This window comes from Lampris incognitus, chromosome 1 (assembly GCF_029633865.1).
Source record: "Lampris incognitus isolate fLamInc1 chromosome 1, fLamInc1.hap2, whole genome shotgun sequence".
Lineage (NCBI taxonomy): Eukaryota > Metazoa > Chordata > Actinopteri > Lampriformes > Lampridae > Lampris > Lampris incognitus.
The window spans coordinates 125,932,248-125,944,782 of NC_079211.1; positions in this window are offsets into that span (position 1 = coordinate 125,932,248).

Sequence of the window (12,535 nt, forward strand, 5' to 3'; positions counted from 1 at the left end):
AATGTATAAATATTGAATGTACAGTATAAAAATGAAATGTATCTTATTTGTTATTTTATTGTGATTAAACAGCTTCGTTGAATACAGCCCTGTGTGTGTGTCTTTCCTCACTGGCACAGGAGAGGCAGAAAGTACTCGAAAAAGAAAAGAACCAGCTTAGTTTTCATATTCTCCCATTCCTCCGCATCAAAGTAGATTTGCTCCAGGTGGTAATCATCTCGGCACTTCACAAAAAAGTCACACCACATCATCCCTGTGATTCCCATTTGTCCCATCATCTGATTGTAGTAGCCATGGCAGTGTTTGAGAGCAAAAGATCCATCTGGTCTTAGAGAAAGGTACTTGCACTCCACAAAGCTGTCCACATCAGGACACTTGATTTCCAGCAGTCCCTGAAGCTGACCGAAGTCATCCACCACCTTTCGGTCAGGGGAGGCACCCAAATGTGGGGCGTTGGGGTTGATGGTGAAACCGCAAGGGGAGACCGAGTGTCCAGTTACTTCCTCATACTGTATAGCTGCAACGGGCTCCAACTCAATTCCTCTCATCATGGCCTGTGTCTGCACAGTCCTCTTCGGTCTCTGCATTCTGGCTGCCAGAGTCTCGAAGTCTGCCACCCTTGAGATATTGGGGGCAGAGGGGTAAAGCAACTTCAGAATGTATACATCACAACATATGTAGTATTAGAAAGATGTTTTATTCACTACAGGGTACTGAAATTTGTTGTGAAATAAATAGCCATTGGTCCAGTCTTACCTTGAGACTATCCTCTTGAAGTCCGATGATGTCAGACGCTGGGCGCGGATACGGTGCCAGGTCTTACTTGTGCTCTGCCCCCTTGTCTCGACCTCCAGTGCCTCAGCATCAGGGTGGGTGACAGCCATGCCACCGTAATAGATGCTCTCATTCCTGTTGAGAGCTGTGGCATAGTTTGATGGTTGTGGTGGCAGTGGAAATGGAGAGTGGGGGTCATCACTAGTGGTGGGCAGGTTAAGTGTTTGGTAGGTCAATACTGAGCCAAGGGGCAGGTCTCCATATTTAGTTTCAACCTTTTTTGCTGGGTGTCTGCTCGATGCCTGCAGTACCTTTAACATCTGGCTGTTACTTCCAATGGCAGCAAGGTTCTTTTGGAGGTCAAGTGCAAATTGGTCGCTTGGTAGGGGGAGTGGAACGGGGCAATATACATTGGGCCTTATGGCATCACTACTTCTTTTGTACTTATTTGGGGGCATCTTATCTGTGGGTGGCTTCAATTTGCATACTTTGAGTGTATTCACAGGTTGTGGTGTAAAGCCCAAGGCCCGAGATGGAATATGCCATGTCTGTGGCAGCGAGGTCTTGCTGACTGTGGGTGGCACAGCATTGTAACCTTTTTTGATGTAATGTGCAAGTACGTACAACAACCCTATCTGATGGTTGCAGTGGCCCTGTCCTGCTTAGCAACTGCATGTCGACTGCCCGAAGAATGCGCCTTTTGATGGAAAATCGACCTGGTAACAGAGAAAGAATCATGGATGAAGTCATGAATAGGCTTTAATTATTATCCTCAAACTAAAAGCATGTTGAATGTTGACATAATGTTGTTTGGGTTAACAAGGACTTGGGAAAAAAATAGTGTGCATTTAGGAAGCACTAGATCATAGTGTTACCAAACATCATGGAAGTGTTCTCCTGAAGGTATGTCTGAACTTTGCCTGGCTACTAACCAACTACCTGCACATGGTAAGGCGGCTCATTCTTCCTCATTGAGCGATATGCCCTCGCCCTGACAGCAATGCCTGTCTCACTCGGCCTGACTGTAAAATCGTATGACAGCACAAAAGGTTAGCAAGTTTATCAACAAATACAGTGTACCTTAACTTAGTAACTTAACAAGCTACAGCTGAAAGTGTTGGATCGGAAGGTGTCACATCGGCTATCCTGATAACGTTGTCAACACAACCATAACAAACGCTAGCTAGGCTAGCTAGCTGACTTACCTTCAATATCAAAGATGTAGCCCTCTATCCAATTGCTATATCCTTTTAGCAGTACATCCCTTGGGATCCGACGCCCCTTCTCTGCCCATTTTTCTATGTCATTTGTGGTAAATGACGGTAGGTGCTCGAGGTTGGTAGTCCAAACCATGTTTGCTGCTGGCCCCGGCTGCATTGATTTCCGATTGAGTAAGAAGAGGGCGTGGCTAAGTTCCCACCACTTGGTTTTTTTGAAATCCAAGATGGCCGCGGCGTGAAGTGGCGTATTGGAAGGAGAGGAGCGGTGGCAGAGGGCGGGACTTCTGTGACTACGGGTAGAAGAATAACATGGTGGCTAAGATGATGAAATTTTGAGTGTGGAGGAGAAGTTGATGTTTGATTGTGATAACATAACCAAAAGGTTAGTGGCTGCAAAACGGAGTTGTGCGAATTCGGGTAGGCTGTCGAGACACAAGGAAATGGATGATGGCTGCCGTGTATGAGGTGAACTGACCTTGCTGCAGTTGAAGCGGCATCATCAGCGAACATGTTGAGCAAGTTTGGATGTTTCTCCCTCCCTTTTTGCCCACCTCCCTCGTGTGTGTTCCCTGCCACTTGACTTCGTCCACTTTAGCACTGGGCTTAAGCAGGAATTTGTCTTTCAAACAAGGTTTTGGGCTGTTGTTCGGCGTGCGGCGAGGCGCTGCACTGTCGTTCTTCATCCAGCGGAACGGACACTGTTGACGGTTTAAATGAGTGGACATTTACGAACGTTATACGAACTGTGCAACAGAATGTATGATGACTGTGCAATACGATGGTGAAGTGTATTGTGGTGAAATGTTTGTTTTATTGCTGGAAGAGCAGATTGAGTGAGGTTGCAGTCCGGGTTTGATGTAAGATTTAAAGTCTGATTTTCAGGGCATTTGGGTTACATTGTGGAAGTGCAGCCTTAAGCTGCCTTCACCTTTTTTCTCAATAGCAGAGTAAAGCGGTTTAGGAAGGAATTTCATACTGGAAATATGAATAAGGTAATTTTATTGTCCTGGGACACTTAAAAGAAACTCCACCAGTGTGAGAAAAGAGTGCCTTTATTGATTTAAGTTTAAATAAATTTGTTATTGTTCCAGTTAATCATTCTACCAATTCTCTCTGCTAGCTAGAGAGTAAGGGGTGAGAAGCTTTGAGGTGGTTACATTCACTTTGGCCTATACCAGCATACAAAATGCAACACCCCAATACATGAGCACAGTTTACCCGTTACAGGTGTAACCACTTTTCAATGGAGAGGAGAGCTTTACCTTTTTTTTTTAATAAGGCAGCATGTTTGTCTGATCCTTTTATTAAATGGTGAAGGTGACTTTTTTAAATACACAATATTCATTTTCATAGAAATGACATTTTTTGACTGACAGGGCAACTTGAATCCTGACTGATCAGTTCAAGCTGTTTAGTTGTCTTGCCCAAACCGGGAGCTGAAATCAGGAAATGAGGATTACATAACAGCCAGAGGAAGACAGCTAGGCCAACTATGATAGCCTTACATAAGAAAATGTGGACATGCTTATCAGAAAATGGGTACCAGTGTATCAAAATCATCTTTTGGTCACACAACCAAATAACCTCATTACATAAAGGCCAACTGGTGCTTAATCTCCCATTCTAAAATACTCGAAGCATGCAGATCTCCATTTCATCAGTCAGACCTCAATCTATCAGGAATACCTTGACTATACTACAAATACTGGAACCAAATCAACCATTCTCACCATGTCTCTTAGGTGGAGACATCTTGCATTATCACCAGAGTTGATCGCCACCACAGTCACGCACTGTATTGGCATCACACGTGTTGGCATCTAAGCCAACATAGCCTCTTTGACGTCAATTCTAACACAAGTCTTCTTTCAGAAAGTCGTGCTAAGGTGTGCAGGAGCAATATTTGTCCTTACTTCACCCTTTGTACTCTCAAATGAGAATGAACTACCTGCCAAGTAGTTAATCATATTCTCTGCTTGAGCCAGGTATTCTACCCATGTAATCAGGCTATTTTAGACCTGGCACAACAGATGAATATAATTAACTAGTTGGCGGAATAGAAAACCAGCAGTACTGTGCATCCCTGATAAACCTGTTTGCCACTACAGACAAACTACTGGATCCCTGCAGGTTACCTGCAGAGCAAACAGATCTGTAGATAAACCACTACTGTGGATTTCTGTGGCCCAATGTGACAACTACTGCAGTAAGATATGGGGATATTTATAGGCCACAAGGCACAGTGTTGTAAAAGACTTGATCTTTGTACAAGTGAACCTACATTGAACAAAAGCTGTCAAAAAATATGAAATTGGTAGTAAATACATTAGATGAGATGAAAAGGTTTACCAAAGCAGTTTGTCAAAGCAGGTGGGTACATTTGGGAAAGTGTAAGCTTGAAGTTTGAATTTAAAAAAAATAATTGGAGCGTAGAGTCACTCAGGATAAGATTTGTTAATGGAGAAATCTATCATATGTTGCCATAACCTTAAAACCTCAACCACTGCTGAGGTGAAGATTCCACATGTCCTCCAAGGTAAGAAACAGAAGTTATCCAATCAGGATGAAGAGCAATTAAGTAAACCTTTCCCTGAGATCCAACACTCAGTATACCCTAGTGCAGGTAACTCAAGCGGTGCAACATTGCTAGAAAGCCAGGGTATATTGTTGTGATATCTACAACAGTTTTTGTTGTTATAAGGCATCTTCAAAAGTTTTTGATGAGATGATTTACATGTACTTTTACATACACTCATTTACTGGACGCTTTTATCTGCACCAACTTACTGGAGTCAGAAATTAGCAGATAAATTTGAATGTTGCTAACAGGCATCATAGAGCGCTACATAATCATATCATAGCCAAAAATGCGTGTCATGTCAAATGCATTTATCACCTTAGATCGACAAGAGGTGAGGGTGTGATCAGAGATTCAAGTTACAAAGTAGATACAAGTTGCCACATATCAGTATGAAAGACATACCATTATACCCAGGGGGACATATCATGTGATGTGCAGGAAGTAGAAGGGCACAATGATAATAGGAATCAGTAATACTGGTGTCTAAGTAAGTAAGGGTATGATAATAATATATACCAATAATGGTAATAAATGATTCATATTAGCTGGAAAATGTCCCCAATCAGTTTGGAAATAGAGACCATTCAAGGATTTAAGAGTAGCCAGTGACTATATCTTGAGGCTATAAGGCACGAAACTAACTGGGGTCAAAAGAAAATGTATCTTTTAACTTAGAAATGGTAGTTAGGTCAGATAATGTCAAAACTAAGGCAGCAGAAGAACCTTCTGCACATGTGGGGAAAAAACCCCATTTGTTATGGGCAGTGTCCCAATGGCACTTAAAAGATATATTATGATCTCTAAATTTTATTTGTCCCATTGCATTAGGAACTACTACTGGCTGGAAGCAAAACCGGAAAATGAAATCTAGAATTCATCTAACATGCATGTGTTGGGACTGTGGAGGGAAACTGGAGTAGTCAGAGGAAACCCATGTAAAATATGGGTTGAAAGGTGCCAACTCCACACAGAGAGACTGGAATCAAACCCAGAACCCACCTGCTAAGAGATGACGTTGCTGTCCATTTGGATGTTGTGCTGACCCATTATTTCAAGATATTTTTGACCCAAATTTCTTTTGAAAGCGTGTTTGATTATTTTGTTACCATAAGCTAAAATAGCGAAATTAAGCAGCCTGGTCAGTGGTGATGTTTTGTGAAGCATGGTAGCTATCACCGCAAGAGCATAGTATTTTGTCAGAGCTTTATGTTGGAAAGTACTGAAGTTATGGTAAGTAGGTAAACATTGAATTTGCTGCATTTCACCTCAGGAGTAAGTTTATTGGTTTCATAAAGCTCTCATATCATCCTGCATGTTAGCATGAAGGAATATATTTGATCCAACAGCTCAATGGTAGTCTGAATAGCATATATTTCTGGCTATCTCACGATCTGGTTTGGTGTCCTTGTGTAACCCACTGATAGTAAACCATTCAGAAAGTTTACGCAAGCACTGTCAATTGTGAGAACACACCATAAGGATGTGATTTTATGAAATCACATTGCTATCTGTGTGAATGTGGTCTGAAAATGTCCACTGAGCATTTCTAGTGTTACTGTCTCTTTAAATCTGCCTGAGCTACTCTTCCTGCCCTGCCTCTCTGTTATTTTACCTTGCTCCAATACACAATGTGGCTGGATGAAGATGAAGAGAAGAAGAAAAGGGTGAGGAGGGACAAACGGTTCTAACTGTGGACAAGTGCCTTGTGTAATCTTTTTTTTTCTTCAAGGAAAACAAATTGAGCTGAACAATTACAGTTGAAAGACTCTGATATTTTTTACATTTTAACATTACCAAATCCCATTTACCCACATCCTGCTCCCCTCTATCTACTCCTACCCCTTCCTGCAGGCCCCTTCTCGGAACAGAATTAAACAACATTACAATAGGTTAATTATAAACATGAAAAAGGTAACAAAAGAGAGAGAAAAAAATAAATTAGATTAAAAAAATACAAAATAAAATAAAGAAGAGAGTAAATAAATAAAAGAATAACTACTGTACTTGCATCTGAGTCATTTTAATAGCCTTTTTGGGTTTTATGAGGTTGGGTAACTGCTGGCTGTGTATGTGGTGGGCAAGCCGCAAGGTACTCACTCACCCCAAGCTGGCCCAAGCCTGATTTCTATGGTTCCACCTCGCCAGGAGGGAGGAAATCAACATATTCAATCAATGGCTTCCAGTGAGAGTAAAACCTATCAGAGGAGCCCCTCAGTGTAAACTTTATTTTTTCCAGTTTAAGTAGAAACAAAATGTCCCATAGCCACACTTTAATAGAGGGTGGCTGAGAAGATTTCCAAAGGATGAGGATTTTTTTATGGGCAATTAAAGCGGCAAAAGCAATAACATTAGATTGGATAGCCATTGTAGAGATTTTGTCTGGGGGTCTACCAAAGATTGCTATGTGGGGACGGACAGATTTTCAACTTCTAAATCTTTGAAATCATGTTAAAAAATGAATGCCAGAAGCCAGTTAGTTTGGGACATGACCAGAACATATGAGCCAAATCACAAGGGGCTAGGGAACATCTTTCACAATTTTCATCCACTTTGCTTGGAAAAAGTTTGGCGAGCTTAGCCTTGCTATAATGGAGTCTATGAACTACTTTGAACTGTATGAGACTGAGCCTAGCACAACTAGTGGAGGAGTTGACAGCTTCCAGAGCCTTTTTTCAGAAAGCATCTGAAAAAGTGGTCTGCAATTCTTTTCCCCAACAAACTCTAATCTTATTGATGACTGACTCATCCGCTGGGGACAAAAGGATCTTCAAGGTGCCTATTACGATGGGATTAGGGGTGAATTGTGAAGAGGAAAGGGGTAGGGTAGGGCGCTACATGCAAGAGCTTGGGGTGAAGAAGAGGAGCATGACTTTGCCTCAATCTTACACCAGCTGCTTTGACATGAGGTGAACCAGAGCATGATCTTGTGGGAATTAGTGGCCCAATAGCAGCCTATGGTGCTGGGCAGTCCAAGCCCCCCCAGGGACCTCTTCCTCTGCAGCAATGTTCTACCAGCTCTTGGATGTGTACCAGCCCAGATGAATGAAGAAATTATACTGTCAATTGTGGCAAAAAAAAATCTGGGCAAGAAGATAGGTAGACGCTGGAACGTGTAGATATCTAGGTAATATGTTCATTTTTACTGTCTGTACTCTTCCCGCCAGGGAAAGTGGTAAGCGACTCCACCTCTGTAAGTCTACCTTGACTGTGGTCGTGAGGGTAGTCAAGTTTCTCTTCCATAATGTACGAATGAATCGTGTGATTTGAATACCTAGATATTTAAATCCTGCATTAGACAGCCTGAAGGGTATAGATGATAATATCTCTGTAGCCAATTGGTTGACAGGAAAACTCTCACTTTTGTGGATCTTTAATTTGTATCCTGAAATTGCACCGAAAGATTTCAAAATTGAAATAATATGAGGGATACTAACTAAAGGATCACTCACATACAAAAGGAGACCGTCGGCATATAGTGAAACCCTATGCTCAGTGCCCCACCTCCGAATCCCCTTCAGTCCTTTCTCCACCTTCAGAGCAATCGATAGTGGTTCAATAGCGATAGCAAACAATAACGGGGAGAGTGGGCACCCTTCACATGTCCCACGGTAGAGTGGAAAAAATTCGGACCGTTGAGTATTTGTGCATACTGCCGCATGAGGAAATGAATAAAGTAGCTCGATCCAGGAGATGAGGCCAGTGCCAAAATCGAACTGCCTTAGGAAAGAAAATGAATAAGCCCGCTCCACCCTGTCGAAGGCCTTCTCAGCGTCAAGGGACACAACCAACTCTGGTTCAGTAGAAGATGGCGGAGTATGAATGATGCCGAGAAGCCTTCGAATTTTTGTAAAGGAGTGCCTCCCTTTTAGAAAGCCGGTCTGGTCCTCCAATATGATTGAAGCCATTAATGATTCCAGTCACCGAGCTAAAATCTTTGTGAGTATCTTGACATCTGCCAGTAGGAGCTAGATCGGACAAAATGAAGCACAACTCAACGGGTCCTTGCCTTTTGTTAAAATCAGAGAACTTGAGGCCTGTGTGAGAGTGGGTGGTAGGGATCCCAGACGGTGCGACTCACTGAACATTTCTAACAGCAATGGGGCTAGTTGGTCTGAAAACTTCTTATAGAATTCAACCGGGAATCCGTCTGGTCCCGGAGATTTATCACTTTGCATAGACTGTATTGCTTCTTTTATCTCGCTAAGTTTTAATGGGGCGCCAAGCATCTGCTAGTCACTAGTCAAAATCTTGGGAAAGTTTAGCTTCTCAAAGAGTGAAGCAAGCTGGGCATCGTCATCTAGGGATTCTGAGGTGTATAACCGGGAATAAAAGGTTTTAAAAATTTTGTTTATAATGCTCGGGTCAGATATAATGGAGCCTGTCTCATCCTGTATCTGAGTGATTTGATTTGCAGCTACCCTAGCTTTTAGTTGATGAGCCAGGAGACGGCCTGCTTTGTCTCCATGTTCATACATTATACATGGACCCCTGGGAGTGGAGGAGGAGTCGCTCGGCCTCTCCTGTCAACAGAAGATCGAGCTCGGTTTTAAGTGTCATCCTATCTTTGTATAAATCGTGTGATTGATTGTTTGAGAGCAGATTGTCAATATTTGCAATGGATGTTTCTAGTTCCTGCTGATGTGCTCCACGGAGTTTATTAGCGTGAGCTGTATATGAAATAATCTTGCCTCGTATAAAAGCCTTGAGGGTCTCCCATAATAGGGATGCGGAAGTATCTTCATTTTGGTTGGTCTCACAGAAGAATTTCACTGACTGACTCAGAGATGTATTTGCAGAAGTGTTATGTCCATTATAATTCTGTTATCCTCTTTCAATGTTGTATTATGTAAATTTCGTGAACACAACATGCATTGCATGCTGTCCATCTTGGGAGAGAGATCCCTCCTCTGTTGCTCTCCCTGAGGTTTCTTCCTATTTTTTCTCCCTGTTAAAGGTTTTTTTTAGGGAGTTGTTCCTTATCCGATGAGAGGGTCTAAGGACAGGATGTTGTGTTGCTGTTAAGCTCATTGAGGCAAATTTGTAATTTGTGATATTGGGCTATACAAAATAAATAAATACATAAAAAATAAATAAGTTTGCCTCTGCTAGTAAAATGGGGTCTAAACGCCAAAATCTAATTCCCTTGGGTTTAAGGTCTGTGGTGGCCAGTGATACAGAGAAATTGCAACAAAAAAAAAAGTCAGAGACGGGGATCCTTCAAAATAAGACTTTTATTGACGTATCAACAAAGTCTGAGTCAGGTCTGCAGAGTGACTGAATATCAGACAAAAGCCTCCCTGTCTTTACACCATTTACAAATCTAGTGAACAACCTACTTGTGTCAGTCAATGTCCTGCTTTTAATCGGGGACCTTGTTGATCAGGACATGTTGGTGGAGCAGGAGCCTCTCTATCAACGCAAGGATGACGTTAGGATGTCTTCAGTCATCCCCCTTTGACAGTCTAATGGTTGTCTTGATATGCTACTACTACTGCTACTACTGTTTTCTGCATAATAATGGTTATACTTACATGATGGAATTTCACCTGTCCTACTTTTGGGCATAAACAAGTTTATCTTCTACTATCGTTCTGTCTTAGTTATATGGCCTTGTGTTACTTGCCACAATTGCTTGTCACTCTAATCACACGAAATGACAGATACCCACATTTGCCCTTATGTAATGCCATAGGTCGAAGTGTAGATCCAAGATCACGGTTGAGTGATCTGAGACTGTTATTGGGGAGTATTTAGTGGAGACAATTGATGGGATGAGTGATTTATCAACAAAAGGAGCGGTGTGCGTGGGGGAAAAAAGGAGTACTGTCTAGTGGATGGATGCAGGAATCTCCAAGGGTCAATGTAACTGTATTGGTCCATAAAAGTAGAGAGAGTCTGGGCCATTTTGGAGGGTGCTATTGGTCTCGTACTGGACCTATCAAGAATTGGATCAATAACACAGTTCATGTCTCCTCCTAGTAATAATAGATGGGAATTCAAATTTGGAATAGCAGACAGCAGCAATTTCATAAAGTTTTGGTCATCCCAGTTGGGAGCATAAATAGATGGTAATATAATTGGTTTCTGCTAGAGTATACCAATGGCTATGACATAACAGCCGTTCGAATCTATGATTACATCCTTAAATGTAAAATTCACATTTTTTTCCTAATCAATAGGGCAGCGCCCCTCGTTTTCAAGTTAAATTTAGAGTGGCAAATCTGCCTAATCCAAGGCCTTTTTAGCTTCCCTTGGTCAGAGTTGCATAAATGTGTCTCCTGAATAAACATTGTCTGCACTTAGGTTTTTAATATGTGTCAGAATTTATTTATGGAATTTTAACCGAAGAATTTAACCCACCAGTGTTTAGTGAAATGATCCTTACCGCCTGCCCACCACCAGCCACCACATCAGTCACGTTTGCCATGATATAGCCCATGACTTCAGAGACGTTTGACCTGACTCAGGATGCAGGAGACAAAAAACAAAATGAGGCACTTGAAAACATAATGGCAAAATATAAGCGGCATAGTCAAAGTGTTTTTTTTTAAACAAACAAAAAACAGACAAAGAGGTCCTCCCCCACACATGACTTCGGCTTCCCCATGCAGTCCCGACCCGCAACTCCCAGGCCGACTGCTCCCAGGTCGACCTCCCTATCCCTGTGTCCCACCCCCCCCGCTCGCCCTCAGCCTCCCCACCTCCCCAATACCAGCCATGGCTTCCCTTTCTGCAGATTTTCTTTCTTTCCCGAGACGCCTCAGTATCCACCCTTCATAAACTATCACCCCAAAAACTTATAACAATATATGAAAATAAACAGTTGTGAACGAAATCTAAGTTGTACAGTGTGTGACTTCCAACACTAATGCCATTGCAAAATGATATAAAAGTTTTAAAAAAAAGAGATCCATGGGTCAAATACATAGAACACATACACACACACACGATGAAAGAACAAACAAAAAAACATAGATATGAGAAAGACAATAAAAAACAATAGAAACAGGAAAAAAAAACAACAGACCAACAAATAATGTCAAATAAGTAAATAGGATTATAGATTCATAAACTTCTGGGTAAGTAAATCGAGCAACAGCAGTCCACTCAAGGTAAATAGCACATACTCAAACCAAACTTTGGTAAGGTGTCCAAGAGTTCAATATCAGCTCTTCATTTCTGCCGGTAGTCAGCTGCGAAAGTTTCTGCTTCCTCGAGCGAGGAGAGTTGCTGTCCAGCCACGTTTTGAAGTGTGATTTGTAAGTGAGCTGGATAAAACAGGGATGGCTTGAGACCTAAATCGTACAGCTTTGACATGACTTGTCGGTACTTCACTCATTGCTCCAGCACCTCTGGGGTATAATCCTCGAGAATCTGTACAGTTGAGTCACGATATTGTAGTTTACCCCGACGTTTGCGAGCCTCCCTGATAATCTGGTCTTTGATCTGGTAGCGGTGTAGGCGAATAATCACAGGCCGCGGCCTCGCTCTGTTTTGCGGTTTAGCGACGAGTGCCCTGTGTGCTCGGTCCAGTTCTGGTGGTGATGAGAGAATCTGTTCGCACAGTAGTTCGTCCAGAAGTTGTGAAAAGAATTCAGTGGGTCTTGACCCCTGATGATTCTGATGTTGTTTCTGCGGCTTCATCTGTCCAAATCCACTGTTTTAGCCATTAGCCTAGTATTGCTTGCGGCTAGAGCCTCACATCGTTCCTCTAGTTTACTGATGCGCTGGTCCTGTAGGTTGGCGTTTGATTCCAAAGACTCGATGCGTTGACCGTGTCCGTCACCACAGACTGTATTTTATCCAATTTTGCCTCCAGCACCCCGAAACTCGTCTTAATCTCTGCCCTGAGCTCTGTTATCATGCTAACGATGCTCATCTCGGAGGAGCCGCTACCTGCAGGCATGTCATCTGGTGTGTCTTGTTTTGATAATTTATTTTGTTTTTGGATCGTGCTGGA